This window comes from Ambystoma mexicanum, chromosome 8, assembly GCF_040938575.1.
Source record: "Ambystoma mexicanum isolate Mex_15411 chromosome 8, UKY_AmexF1_1, whole genome shotgun sequence".
NCBI classification, from domain to species: Eukaryota; Metazoa; Chordata; class Amphibia; order Caudata; family Ambystomatidae; genus Ambystoma; species Ambystoma mexicanum.
Window position 1 is genome coordinate 1,307,208,395 of NC_090929.1, and position 14,694 is coordinate 1,307,223,088.

Below are 14,694 nucleotides of genomic sequence, written 5' to 3' on the forward strand. Positions count from 1 at the left end.
GGAGATGGTATCCATTTACGACAACCTGACCTAATTAAAAGAGAAGGGGAAATGGACTACCACCAAGGAACCAAGTATGGATGAGGAGATTTATGTCTGACACATCCTCTCTGCTTGTGCATTTAAATGGGGACATGGAGACTAATCCATTGGTTTATGACTTTAGTAACTCTAACTTGATTGCTTATCGATCTGTATGTACAAATCATTCTTTTGCTTCAACATGCTCCATTACTCCAGGCAATATGGACAACGTGGGTACTGAGGGTGCTAAAACTCCTAGTGGTAAGGCAAACTCGACTGATAACTGTCAGAGTTGCAACCCCAGTCCAAAGGTGTTCCTGTAAATTGCACTGTAAACAATGACCGGCATGTTCCCACTTTTTGAATACTTGAGGCTGAACAGTCAAACCGATCTATAACTAAACAGCCCTCATCTATTGGCACTGTTTTACCCCCACCACAGATTTTACTTTTCCCCTGCTTTCTAATTTGCATATCAGTTTAAATCTTGCTATTAAGATCTTGGTGGATGCCCAATAAACTTGTGGGAGGGGGGGAGGATTAACGGGTCAACAAACAGCCTTCAATAAGTTCTAATCGTTCTACATATTTAGAAGGTTTTTCAATGGGGGCAGCTTCTCACAATGACAAATTCAGGTACACTAATGATCTAGTACAGGGGACTGTGCATAAACTTTCTAGGTTGGAGGAAATGGTAAGTACAGTTTATGAACTTCTACTCTGAAAGGTCAAAGTGCAATCTCCCGATTTTGAGGATGCTGCTTTGGTCTCCGATGGTAAAAATGCAAGTAGAGTACAGGTGGAGACCTTTAGGTCTGGGGTTCAGGTCCCTCCGGTGGCCATGAATTCAACTGACCCTTCTGTAACTCCCAATAGCCCATCAATTTTTGAAGTTTACCACTGCAAACCTAGAGATTACACTGATGGTGCACCATGTCTGGTCATTGTCGAGAGGTAACTCTGGGGAAATTGATGGGCCACCGGTTATTATGTTGCTCAAGAGTAACAGGGTACCATCTAGTGGGAGGAAAACTACCAGTAATGCCAATAAACAAAAAAGTCTAAGAATATGCCGGGTGCAAAGTTTAAGGGTCATAATTCATCTCTAAAAGGGATATATTAACTATCTATGGTAAATGAAGTAATTGATTTGGATCTACAGTCCAGAGGGATTGTGGAGAATATTGATGAACCTTTGCCCACTCGACATGCACACATACAGGGTGCCAGTGGTGTGAGCTTGGATATTATGCCAGTAATAACTAGCCCCTCTACATCTGGGGCCCAGGTTACTTATACTGCTCCTAATGTTGGCTCCAGGAGCGCTAGGGGTACTGACCCACGTTATGAACACCTGATGACATAGCAGGTGCCACGGCCTATTGATCATACTTTAACAGTTGCTCCTCGATTGCCTATGGGGCCAGACGTAGGGTCCAGTGGACACCCTCATACAAAACAAACTAAAATCACTTCTTTTTGACGGATCATATGCAAATATCGTCCTCCATTGATATATTCCAGTCAGACAGCACAGACTATTGACTGTGTGGACTCTGGTTTGGGAACCAGAGGATTTGTGGCTGGTGACCCTATTGAGGCAAGACTGGATCAGACTGGTTGATACTACGAAGCCTTGTAGCTTGATTGGTACTGAGGGGCCTCCAACGACACTGAGTGAGTCTGGGCCGGTTACTTATGAGCGCTGTACCACCAAGATCTTGGGTTAGGTATCTGATCATCAAGTAGGTCCTACATGTCTTAACAGATCCAGGGTGCTTGACATTTTTCAAAAGATTCCCCTCCTTAGATCAATTACATTGGATGATATTGATTGGATAACCTTAGAGGGATGATTTGGGATCTTTTTCTGGGGACTGGGAAATGAGTTATTTGGCGGGGCAAGAACTTAATGACTCCTTGACCTTGAGGTAATTCTTTTTCAAGGATTGATTAGTTGAACTTGAGGGGGAAATGTGGTTCTTTGTGTCGCTATGATCCGGTGTTGGTGATCATCTAATATTGTAATTTTCCCTGGATTTTCCCCTTCGTGCTTTGGTATTGAAACCTGCCAGCGCTTGCCTTACACCTGTTAGGAGAGGGCTCTTTAAGAAACCAGAAGGTGTCTCACCCACTAGTCCCCAGGGATCTGTCATCCAGGTGGCCAGGACACCGCCATTGCTTTTGGATCCAGTTCCTGGGGGTGGACTAGTGAGGGAGGATCACCTGGGTGAGGGGTCTTCAGAGTGTAAGAGTGGGACACCAGATGGTGAGACACAGTATTCCCTTCACTGTAACTCCTTTACCCCATCCTACCAGGTAGTATACATAGGAACTCAACCCCCTCCTCCTCCTTTTCCTACATGAAGACACTCACAGGGACAGCCCACTCTGGGAGAAAACAAACTAACACCCGAACAGTATACCTGATGTGTCCCAATACAATGGGTCAGCCGAGATCAGGCAATTACTGACCGACACTCACACCAGACTTGTATTAAGCTTCCCCACATGGATAAAAGGCAGAGCACGAAAGCACACTCTGAACGAGGCAAATCACACGAGGAAACAGCAGCTTCGAGATGGCAGCTGAATGAGGGACGAAAGACGGCAAACTGCGAAGGGTTTGCAAGGAGGGAAATTGCCTTGAGCTTTTTGGAAAGAAACTTATGTTCAAGAGACCCTGAGAGCTTAAGGCCCGGAGACAAGTCTGAAGAATGCTACATTGTGTCTCGGAGGTACCTGCACTCCTTCTACATGACTAATCGAATCGGGGAGAAGAAGCTGCTGCTGTGGCGCCATCCTTGTGTCCAAGAACCAAGTAGCAACAGTGAAATCAACACACCCGGTGAGTTGGGGAGACCGACAGAAGACCGGTCTGTGTTGAAGCCAAGGTTGCAAGCAGCAACATTGTATACCGAGTGCTGGAACAAACATTGTTAAAACATGTGTGATGAAAGACACGAGAAAAGTTGAACTGCAGATGAATGTTTGAACTTTGAAAGGATACGATATTGTTGACAGAGTGGTCCGGCACCGCGTTTGTGCTCAATCAAAGGTCTATGTAAGGTATGCAGCCGAGAGGTGGCAGAAGTGAAAGTCAAGAATTGTAAAGAAAAAGATTTTGTGAATCGAAGTGGTGCTGCGGTGGGTCAAGCAAAATCCCACGCACAATCGAACGTCTTTGGTTTTTGATAAAGGAAAGAATGGAAAATGAGATAAAAGCCCGATTGAGGGAGATCAATTAAGAACATTGGGCCTCATTACGAGTCCGGTGGTAGCCGTGCCAGAAAAACCGGCAGGCTGCCCCCTGACCCGTAATACCATTCCGCCTCCGTGATAGCTGGAATCACCGGGCATTACAACCCCGGTAATTCTGGAGGTGGAATTCTGTAAATCCCCATTCCCATGTAGTCCCATGAGGATGGGGACCATGGAAACACTGGTTCCGTTGTTAATGACTCCAACCAAGCAGTCCTACTAAGTTAGTGCCTTGTCTCGGATTGCTCAAGGGAAGCCCTTATTTATATATATTTATGTCCAGTTCGTGTACTCTGGATGACCATCCTTATATAACACCCCTCTCTTAGAATCCCCCTAACCCCACTGAGCCAGGAAGTAAGTTTGTTTTGCAAATTGAAAAGGTTTATTTGAGAATTAAACAATATATATATCACACTTTTATAATAAATTAATAATTGATATCACCCTTAGACATATGACAGTGAGTGATCAACAATGGATGATATGATACTAGCACGCTGGTTTATTTACCTAGGAGTAATATAGAGGATAAGGTAGCCAAGAATGCTTTATATGGTACAAGGAAATGCAAGGTGGAAAAGAAGCAACACAGGAATAAACTTGATATGATTTCAGCAAAACATAATATAATCACTTTTCCCCTTTTGGCAATTCACCCCCCCTCTATGCAATGTAAGGAGGTGGAAGTGACACACACAGTCTTCAGGAATACAAACACAGAACAATCCCAATTCAGTTCCCCCCTAGCAAGCTTAGATCAACAGGGATGATTTTAAAACACAGGCAAAGTACTTTAAAGGTGGTATGCAAAGAAGTGAAAAATATGCTAAAATGATTTTAATTCCCTCTAGAGGTTAAGGGTGGGTGACAGCTACTTTGTATTAGTTCGGGATCACTTTAGCAATGCTCTATGAATGATTGTCAGGTGGCAAACGAATTTCAGCAAAGGAAAGCAAGGAGCTGCTATTTTGCCAAGTGAAGAAATTGAGCCAAATCGCAATTCGCAGCAATTTTTCCGAGTGCGTCGAGCACGATTACGGAAAGTGTATAATGAATAGAAAGTCGTTCCTCGGAAAGCCAAGAATCTTAGCTTTAAGATGAAAGTTAAATTTCGTTCCTAGGACAAACAGTTCCGGAGTTACGGACGATTTCGTGAAGGTAGATTCTCAAAAGAAAAGTCAAGCTCAGAATGACAGATGACAGTTTTCAGGTTTGAGATCACAGAAGGAACACAAGATTTCTAGGATGCAGTTCTCAATAGGTTAAAATAGTTAGATTATTTTAAACTAAGAGATTGGGTTTTGCACAGTTCTGGCAGTACTCACACTATATTTTGGACAGGAATGCGACTTTGCCACGGATTGGGTCAGGATTGGACTGCGGTTCCCTCGCCACGGACAGTCTCTGCTTGGTTCTGCTCACAGCGATCTGGGTCAGCTCTGCTAGCAGCACTGCACAGCGGTCTGGATCTCTGGTTCTGGCAAAAGTTCTTGGCACTGCACGGCGGTCTGGTCTCTGGTTCCGGGTACAGCTCTATTTTCTGGGTGTTTCTGGCACAGGGTTTTAGGCAAGAATCAAACAGCTCAGCCCGGCTGTTTTACTCTTATGTGCCCCTTGGAAGTCTGGGGTGAATCAGTTTGCAAAAGATTTTGAGGCCTGCTGACAAATTCTGAAGTCTGAATTCAAAGTTCTGGTCTCTGTTTGGATTTGAAGTCGAAGTGCTGGATCTGGTGTCTTCTGGCAAAACGCTCCACAAGAAATCAGCTTGAAGTGGGAAGTGAATATTCCTACCTGTCCTGCACAGTCTCCTTTTATGTGTTTAGAAAGTGGGAGGGTCGGCTCATCTTCTATGCCCAACCCTCTCAACTTATCATTGGCCAGTTCCTCCTCTCTCCCGTGATTGGGGGAACTGGGTTGTGAGTCAGAGTGATGAGATAGGTTTATGGTCAGAGGATCCTCCCCTTGTCAAATTGCACACAAATCTATTTCTGATCCAAATACATATCTATGTACCATTTTTCTATTATATGTCCAGTTAGCATATTTTCTGTAGCACCAAACCATCCGATCCCTGTCTTTGAAAGATGTTGTGTCCACTTATGACAGAATTCTGCCCTTTTCACCCAGATAACGACCTCTAAACCTTTCCAGATTTTACACAAATGTGCACCAGGGATATGGGTTTCAGATGATAAAGTGTCAGATTTTTAACATGCATACATTTGGAGTAACAACCTTTTTTCCGCTACTATCCCCAAGAACATACCATAGGGTCCTAACACCTCTTAAAATGTGCACAGAAAAATCCCAAGAATGATGATGTTATTTATATAATTTTTACAAGTCTGCACTATGAATTATCCATCTTTTTAAAATTATGCTCTGGCCCCAAAGGGGTGTGGTTTTCCAAAGCACATGGTGGAATTTCTGGTTTATCCACTTCCCCCAAGCTCAGCTGGCTCACAGATGCAGTGCCCCTCCCAGATTCCTTCCAAGAGGAAGCCATTTACGACCCCCCCCCTAATTTAACATTTGCCTGGGCCAAGGACACTGCTTTGTTTAGTTTCCTGTAGTCCCCAGGTGCTCCTCCCCTAATTCAATCAGAGAGGTGTCATCTCCTTTTGGCAGGGGCAGCAGAATGCAGCCAGGCCTGGGAAGAGTGGCTGAGCAAGTTTCACTCCTGTCGGGGGTAGTTGCCGGGCAGAATTCACTCTCTTCAAGCCAGGCTTCAGCTAAATGTCACCATTTATTTTAAACATTTAGATTTTAGTGGCTTTGGGTCCAGTTTAACTTAAGCTGCTGACATCCACAGCTCAGCCAGTTTTGTTATAAACATTGTTTTGGGCTCTTTCTCTTTCCAGATTTTGTATGCACACAAGTCTACCTTCTGCCAAATGTCTGCTGGTGTTCATTGAGATTTTTGAATATCTTGCAATGTTTAAAGTAGGCATTTTTAGCTTGCATTTCAGAGAAACAAAGGTGATTTCAACGCCTTTTTTTTAGCCACCGGCACTGCTGTTTTTCCTTTGGCACACATTTCACTCATGGCACTCCTGACCCCTCACGCTCGCACTGGTGGGTGGCAGGTCAGGGGACCATTTTGCTGTGCGCAAAACTGCGCGGTTCTCCAGGATTCTGGTGCAAATGTGGGCTTTTCCGCCCTCTTGGATTTCCCAAGCCCACAGCACCAAGTGTTGCAGCATAATAACTTGAACGTGGGCCAAGACACCCAACACAGTCTATGACAGAGCCAGTGTTTCCATGTCCGCCTACAGGCGGGTGGTGTTAATCCTGCCAGGTCAGAACTGGGGGGAGTGACACCTCCCGCCTGCAGGACTCTGAATCAGCCAGTCCGGAAACAACGGTGGCAGCGGTTTTACTGCCACCGTTCTTTCCGGACCGGCAGGGTCATAATGAGGCCCATTGTGTTAAAGTGGGTCTGAGCCTGACAGAGGGGCACCTGGGGTGAACAGTAAATCACCTGAGAAGTTGTGCATGTGAAATCCTGAGAAGAAAGGAACTTAGTATTTGTTTGTAGCATCAGGCCCTCTGAAATAAGAGACTTTGGCACAGAAGGCCCTGATGCTGAGGTTTTGAACTGCATCCTTATGCCAGAGAAGCCAGAGTGTGTGCTAAGCTCGAGTGTGCCACATTGTCCCGTGCTGAAAACGTGGGGAAGGCGAGCCAATGGCTCAAATATCCTGACATATAATTTCTTGAAAACTTTTATTTTGCATAACATTGTTTCCCACACCATTTGTATTTAGAAGTAAGTATTGGTAACAGGTTTATTGGCATAGGTCCTTTTAGTTTGACAAGAATCCACTAGGACTGTGTTATTATTCGATGGTCGTAGCTTGCTCCCATCTTTAGATTTCGGATTAGACAGGCGTTTTACCAACCCATTTCAAAGTTCAATAAACACCCTTGAACTGTGATCACTTGCGTCTGTCTTACTGTTTGATACCATGGGCCTCATTAGTCCGGCGGTAGCCGTGCCGGAAAAACCGGCAGGCTGCTGCTGGAGCCGTAATACCATTCCGCCTCTGTGATTGCTGGAATCACCGGGGCATTACAACCCTGGTGACCCGGTAATTCTGGAGGCGGAATTCTGTAAATCCCCATTCGCATGGAGTCACATAGGACTAGAATAGATCTGTATGTGAGAGATAACCAATCTATGTTGTAAGGAAGATACATTTTGGGACACTTAATACTTTAGGGTCTAGAGGGCTCTCTATGAATTCTACAATCACAGAACTAATTTGGGTGGATTTTTATGTGCCGAAATATTCTCATTTGAAGCCCTTTTGTGGACTGAATGACCCTACCTTGGGTACTGTAATTCTGGGCAGATATCCTTGGAAGGAGGAGGATATTGTTTGGGCAATCGACCAACTTAAAACATCTCAGGCCCCTGACCCTGATGGTATTCCCCGGTTTGTCTTGAAAAATTCCTCTAGATTGTCATCTGCGTTATTGAAACCACTATTTGACCACATGTTTATGACCCATGTAATTTCTTCTTCATGGGTCCAATCGATTATAATTCCAATTTTCAAAAACGGGGACCCCTCGAAATCCATTGAACTATAGGCCCACTGTGTTAACTGATGCTAGTAGCAAGGTTTTCGCAATGTTGCTTTTGAGGAAATTTAACTTTATTATTCAACAGTCACAAGCTTTGTCTAAATTCCAAGTGGGGTTTAGGAAATCTAAGGGGACGCCTCACAACGCCCCCATACTTGCCCATCTTTTACACATTGTCAAGCACAGCCAAGCGGGATCAGTCTATATGGCCTCCCTGGACATGACTAGTGCATTCGACAGTTATTAGACCGGTTCCATGGTCTAAATTTCTAGCAATTACTATTCCCCGTACGTTGGTCCAGTTCCTTGCTTTGTTGCATATGCATACCACTGTGATTTGTCTTACCCGATAGGGTTTACTTTCGATACGATTAAATCACATGTGGGTCTAAAACAGAGCTGCACATTAGCACCTATCTTCAATCTTTATGTGAGTGATGTGGATTCCTTCTGGCTAGGGCCGTCTATTTCACCAGGCAGGTTTGGACATCTCAAACTCGACTGGCTTGCTTTTGCTGATGATTTCATCCTTTTCGATAGAAAGGCTTTGGGTTTACAATGCAAGCTGAATTTGTTTTTTTCCAGCAGTGAAGTCAAAAGGTGGTAATTTTCTTGAAAAGTTCAAAGCTGACGACCATGTATTGGGTACTGGGCTCTGAGAGACTTGAACAAATATCATTAAGATACATGGGTACAACTTGACCAATATAGTCTTCTATACGAATGTGGAAGGATATTTTACATGGCAAAACCTGATCCCTTACTTCTCAAATTAAATGTATATATGCAAAGTTGTGTACATTTCCAAAATTACCAATTGTACGTTTTGACCTGGCTAAGATTGAGCTAGTTTTGATGTATGGTCTAGATATATGTTTAGTTGATTTGTGGAATGCATTGGATGTAATTCAGGGGCAAATGTGGAAAGAAGTGTTGGCTCTATCACTTGCTATCCCAAATTCTGTTATTCGACACAAGCTTTGCTTGACTTCTTTGAAGACCCGCCTCCTGTGGAGACAGTTGTCGACTCATGCAAACATTCTATATCCTCCAGTGAATTCAATGTATGGTGACCTGAATAACATCACGAAGGACGCATCTATTAATTTGATTAATTGCTTCAGAGGTAATATGCAGGATATGTTAAAAGTGATTGGGGTATCAGAAGAAGAGCTATACCAACGTCCTGGGGTGGCCAAGAGAAAACTTTTTATATATGATTGGGTGGTGACCATTGATTCCATCAACACATTTCGTACGTATTTTGAATATGCACAATTTATCCACAGGAGAGATTGGCCATCTCTGTATTTGCAATGTTTTCTGTGTAATGTGTGCGCTTTATATATGCGCTTTAGGCTTAACCAATTTCACTCCATGGAAAGGACTAAATATTGGAAGGGATGGCATGACCTAGCACGTTGATAAGCTGTAGATTTTGTGACACTGACGCCTCACAGGAAACATTAAAGCACTAGGTTACTGTCTGTCCACTTTTTAATTTCAGTAGACAGTGATTTTTTGAAAAACCCGTTCTGGTCCAGGCTGATGTGGGAGGAAAATGTGTCATTCATTTGAGCACTACATCATTTTCAAAAATGTGTCATGGATCAACTAATATGAAATATGGGTATTATGTAGTGTTTCTTATAGTTTGCTTATCTGTAATGTGTTTTTTATTTTTATAGAAGTCTTTACCTTCGACTGATAAAGAAGCAGGAACTACATCATCTGAATCTGACATTTCCCATTACGAGAATGATGAGCCCATTGTGAAGTTGATTTTTTTTTTTAAGAGGAAATGCAGCTCCTGTGCCAAGAAGGAAAAATCATAAAAACAAGGCAGGGGTAGCGGAAAAGGCAGAGGAAGAAAAACCACGGTTGGAAGAAAACCCACAGTGGGCGATGCGGGAGAGGATCCCAATCAAGGAGGACAGAGCAGGTTAACCCGCTTGGGAGCACGGACAAAGAAATAAATATGATGGAAGGTAGCCAAGTCATTAATCTTTCATCCCACATTTTAACCAACAATCAACACGATTTATTGAAATTGGGTTTACACTTTCTGGCCTCTGGCCAGTTTTGATTATGTCCAAACCCTATTTGATTTTGATTCTTTCTTTAGGAAAATCAATCTTACTAAACTCTTTGTGAATAATTCCATCAAGAATATGCGACCCGATACTCTTTCAGGCAAGACGTCTTTATTGATCTCAGATGTGGGAACATTAACTGACTTGGCCACTATGGAAAATTAATCTTTTGATCCCAGTGCACTTGATTTAGGCGAATTTGATATTAACCCACACTGGTGCATTAGTTCTCGGCTCAAAGCCAAATCAAGGTTTAACCCATTGATGCCCACGGGTGGTGGTTTGGAAGCGTTTCATGACTTGTTTATCGCCGACTTCAGGAAATTGTGCAGGTCTTCTTTCTCCTCTGTGAAGCATAACCTTTCAAAGGAACAATTGAACTCACTGTCAGAATTGCAAGGTCTGACAGATACTGTCATCAAACCATCAAACAAAGGCTCTAATATTGTTTTATTGAACAGATGTGATTATGTCAGTGAGGCCTTTCGGCAACTTCGAGATAAATTTTGTTACTCTCGATTGCCTGTTAACCCATTTTCTAGAATACAGAATGAGTTACAGATTTTGGTTACCAAATGGTGCGACACAGGCATCCTGGATACAGATCTGATTAAATGTTTGGTGCCATCTTTTTTCACTATTCCAACAATTAATTTTTTACCGAAAGTTCATAAATCTATGGTGAATCCACCGGGTCTTCCCGTTGTCACACTATCATGTGCTCTTCTAGAGAATATGTCACAATGTATTGCCAAGACTTTGATTTCTTTTGTTTCTGCACTTCCATCTCATTTAAGGGACACAAAGGATTTAATTCAACATAGTAATCACATACCAGGGGGGGAGGGCTTGAGGTTGGGTACCTTTGACGTGGTTTCTTTGTATGCCTCCATAGACCATGTTGTAGGTATTAATGCGTGTCAATATTTCATGGAAACACGCCGTTTGAACTTTATATCGCATAGCAATATGATTTTGGAGAGGTTAACTTTCTGCCTCCATAATAATGTGTTCCTTTTTGAGAATGTTTACTATAATCAGGAACTTGGCCCATGGGCAGTACTTTTGCCCCATCTAATGCGAATTTAATGATGGGCTGGTGGGAAGCGACTTTGCTAAGTTATATTGTCAATGAGACTTTTGCCGAACAGATTGTGGCACGGTAGCATTAGATCGGTGACGTCTTCGTCATATGCAATGGTAGTAAGTCAGATTGGTTGAATTTTGTGAAATGCATCAACAAGAACATAGTCAACCTAGTGTTTACCGAGAGTCACAGTTGCACTAAGATTGTTTATCTCGATTGTCACGGTCTCTTTGGATGGCTTGGGCTAACACACTTCAGGTTTTAAGGTTTTAAGAAATCCACTAGCTTGCCTTTTCATGCAAGAAATGGTCATTCAGTGAGTTGCAAATGGAGTATGGTGCGTTTGTACGGTATCGTTGAAATTGTTCGGATACTGCACAATTTGATCAGTGCTCACATACATTTTTGAAGCTGCGGTATTCCAAGGTAGTAATTGAGAATGCCTATATTAAGGCCAGATCACTGCATCGTGAGGACTTATTAGCCACTAAAAGTTGGGTGGTGTGTCATGACAATGAGGACCCTCGTTTGATTAACACCTATGGCAATTACTCCCCTCAGTGTCAGGAAAATTGTCCAGCGACAGTGGCATGTCCTCAAGATGGACAAAGATCTCATTTCATTGGCCTCTCGTCCTGTTTTGTACTTCAGGCGAGCTCCCTCACTGAAGGCCAAACTTGTTCATAGTTTTTTGCATCCACTTTCTACACCAGTCACCAATTCCAGCTGCTGTCCATGTGACAAGTTGTACGTGGGCAGCACCACATGTAAACTCAAAATTCAGATTTTGCAACATCTGAGGGCTATCAAACCATCCAACCCCTCTTCGCCCATGGCCAAGCATTTCAAGGAACATCATGCTAATAATGTCCATTTAACTTTTTTTTAGGGTTGCCCATGTTGCTATGAACCCCACAGGCGGTGATGAAGTGCTTCGGCTCTGCCAGTTGCAGACAAATATATTTTGGGTTTGGACACAAAGGTCCTGTTGGGTCATAATATAGATGAAGAACTGAACATCTTTTTTAGGGGTCTAACCTGGTTGTTTCACTTTTATTCTGGTCAGTTGCTCTATTCATTATCATTTTTGCATTCTTAATTGCTTGTTTTTTTCGGGACAGCAGTTTGCATGTGTTCCAACACCATTTTGGTATGATTTGCAATTTGTGATCCCCTGCCTACCTGCTTCTTTGGCTAGGATGTTCTTTCCTGTTTATCCATTCAGTTTTCATTTATTCATACATTTTGAGGCCCACTTAATGGTAGATTTGACGTATCTTTACACAACTTCACAATGTCATTTGGTTATGCTTCCAACCAGTGGGTCTTATTGACTCATTCTGATGTTTGCTTTTGTTCTTTAGGCAGTGGCTTATTTGTTTTTGAATTCATCAATTTTGGCTTTTTGTGGTTTTGTTTTCTCGATTTGCTGTGGTTCATCTCTTGGGGTTGATATTTGGGTCAACATGGTGTTTATATAGCCCTATGTCATGTCTTTTCTTCGGTTTTTCCCAGTAATATTCTATGTTTGTGGGAATTCGATAGCAGGCACATACATTTCCTGTTGGGGATCAGTTGTTATTTTGAGGTTTGATTTTACTGTTCATGTACCGTTACTTCCGTTTTCCATCCACTTGGCAATGCTGTGCATCATTTGCAGTAGTACTAGAGTGCATGCCTTTTTAGCACTCCCGCCCCCCTTTTTCCATCTCAGCAAGCATGCAGCACTTTATTACTGGGTCGGCATACCGGTTGGTGCTGACTTGGTAATTTGTGCGATTCCCACTCGGGCATTAAACCGTACCTCACTGTAGGTCAGTCCATTGTTATGCCTTGCATCTGCACTTTACTGGCTTTCGCCTTTGGTAGCTGTTGGGGTCTTGCATTAGCATCCCCAAGGATGCCTTTCCTTTAACTTCTGTTGCATAACTGGGCTTTGAGCCCCCGTTTTGATCATTGGGTCAGCCAACCAGGTGGAGTAAACACATTACATTGGTGGATGATATTTGGGTCATTTAGGCCTAATTAATGCATGCTCAAGTATCATTATTTGTATTCTGAATGCATATGCACTTGCACTTTATTGGTTCTATCGATTAGGAGTTGCTGTATGCCATTTGCACAGTTTGTTTGGTGGATTTTGATCAATCTCCATGTGAACAAGAATATCTTTACACTGTATTTACTATGCGTATGTGTTTTATTAATATGCACCAATTATCAATTGAGGTGCTTCATTGCCACTGTGGTAAACTGTTTATGCACTCACACTTCATTTGTTTTTATTGATTGTTGTATGCTGTGTGTTTTTGCAGTTCTCGCTGCTTGATATACATTGTTTCAACTCCACATTGACACAAATATTTTTAGACCGTATTGATTATTTGTGTAGGTTTTCCTCAAAATGCTCTTATGACTAATCTAGTGCCCTCACAATGCTTACTCGCTGTGATTTTAGAACTGTTTCTATGTTAAATTAGAGTGTGTTCCCGAGGCAATAGTTTAATACTTACTTGAATTATCGTTGGGCTGTATACATCACAAGATGCCTGCCATGTTGACTTCCTTATTGACCTTACCTTAATATGCTACATCAACATGGTAGAGGGACTCAGCACAGAACCCTTTTTTAACAGTTATTGTACTGCTGCTGCCCTTGTGTGATCAAGCGTCCTGTGAGTGCGAAATGAGTAACTTTGTCCCGTGTGTCCATATATGCTGTTTTGTGCAAATGTTCCAAGTTATTTTCTCTTGTCCAGGTTTTTGATTTTCACAGCATCCCTCGACCCTTATTGCAGTTCGCCTGCCTAGCAGTGGGCCTTGTGCTTCCTTTGATTAAATATATATGAATTTTTGTGCAAAGGTTGGTTGCTGCAGGTGCTAGTATATAATGCAATCATAATCATAGAGCAAAGTGAGCTCTGGAGGATAACTACAGTGTGTGGTATTGCAGTAGATGTGTCTATGTAAAGTGTGGATGGAACTATTGATCCTTTGTTTGCGTAAACATCTAGTTAGCCTTTTGTATTTATTATGTAAGAGGAAAGAAATTAAGAGACTAGGCTGAGTAGGTGGCGTAGCAGGCAGATAACTGGTCAAACTAGGTGGAATATTGTAGTTTGCAGGCATCTCACTTTCAGGGTAACTTGTATAAAATGTTTCATGCGTTGAAGACCAGTTGCACAGATAAATGCCACCAGCATGTCACAGAACTAGATTTGTCAGTAAAAGCAGTTGGCCGTGTGATCATGTACATTTTCAAAAGTGCTCCTTCATCAATGTGAGGCATCTTCTTCAACTAGTTAAAATCTAGTTGACACTATGATATTTAGATACACTAACCTAAACCTTACTGTAAACCATGAAGACAATGCAGTGTTTTACAGACGCAATACTGTAGTTTTGCATTATGCAACAACTTAAAGTGTTAGGACAGGAATTGCATGACTGTTTTTAATCAAGTTACACATACTGGTCTTTGCCAAAGAGAATATATATTTGCCAAAGATAACATCAATATTACTTCTGGTTTTCAATTGTTTGAAAAAGGAAAAGAATCTTGCCTAGCACCCAGGCGTTTGGCACTTAAGAGTCAAGGAGATGGCTACTAATGTACTCTCGCTCCATTAGCCCCTT

The 14,694-nt window shown here is 42.4% G+C and overlaps 1 protein-coding gene across 3 annotated transcripts in view; it reads right to left on the reverse strand.

Annotated features, from left to right (window-relative positions):
• Positions 1-14,694, reverse strand: part of LRRC27 (leucine rich repeat containing 27) — a 750,327-nt gene that overhangs the window by 478,445 nt on the left and 257,188 nt on the right. The window lies entirely within an intron of this gene.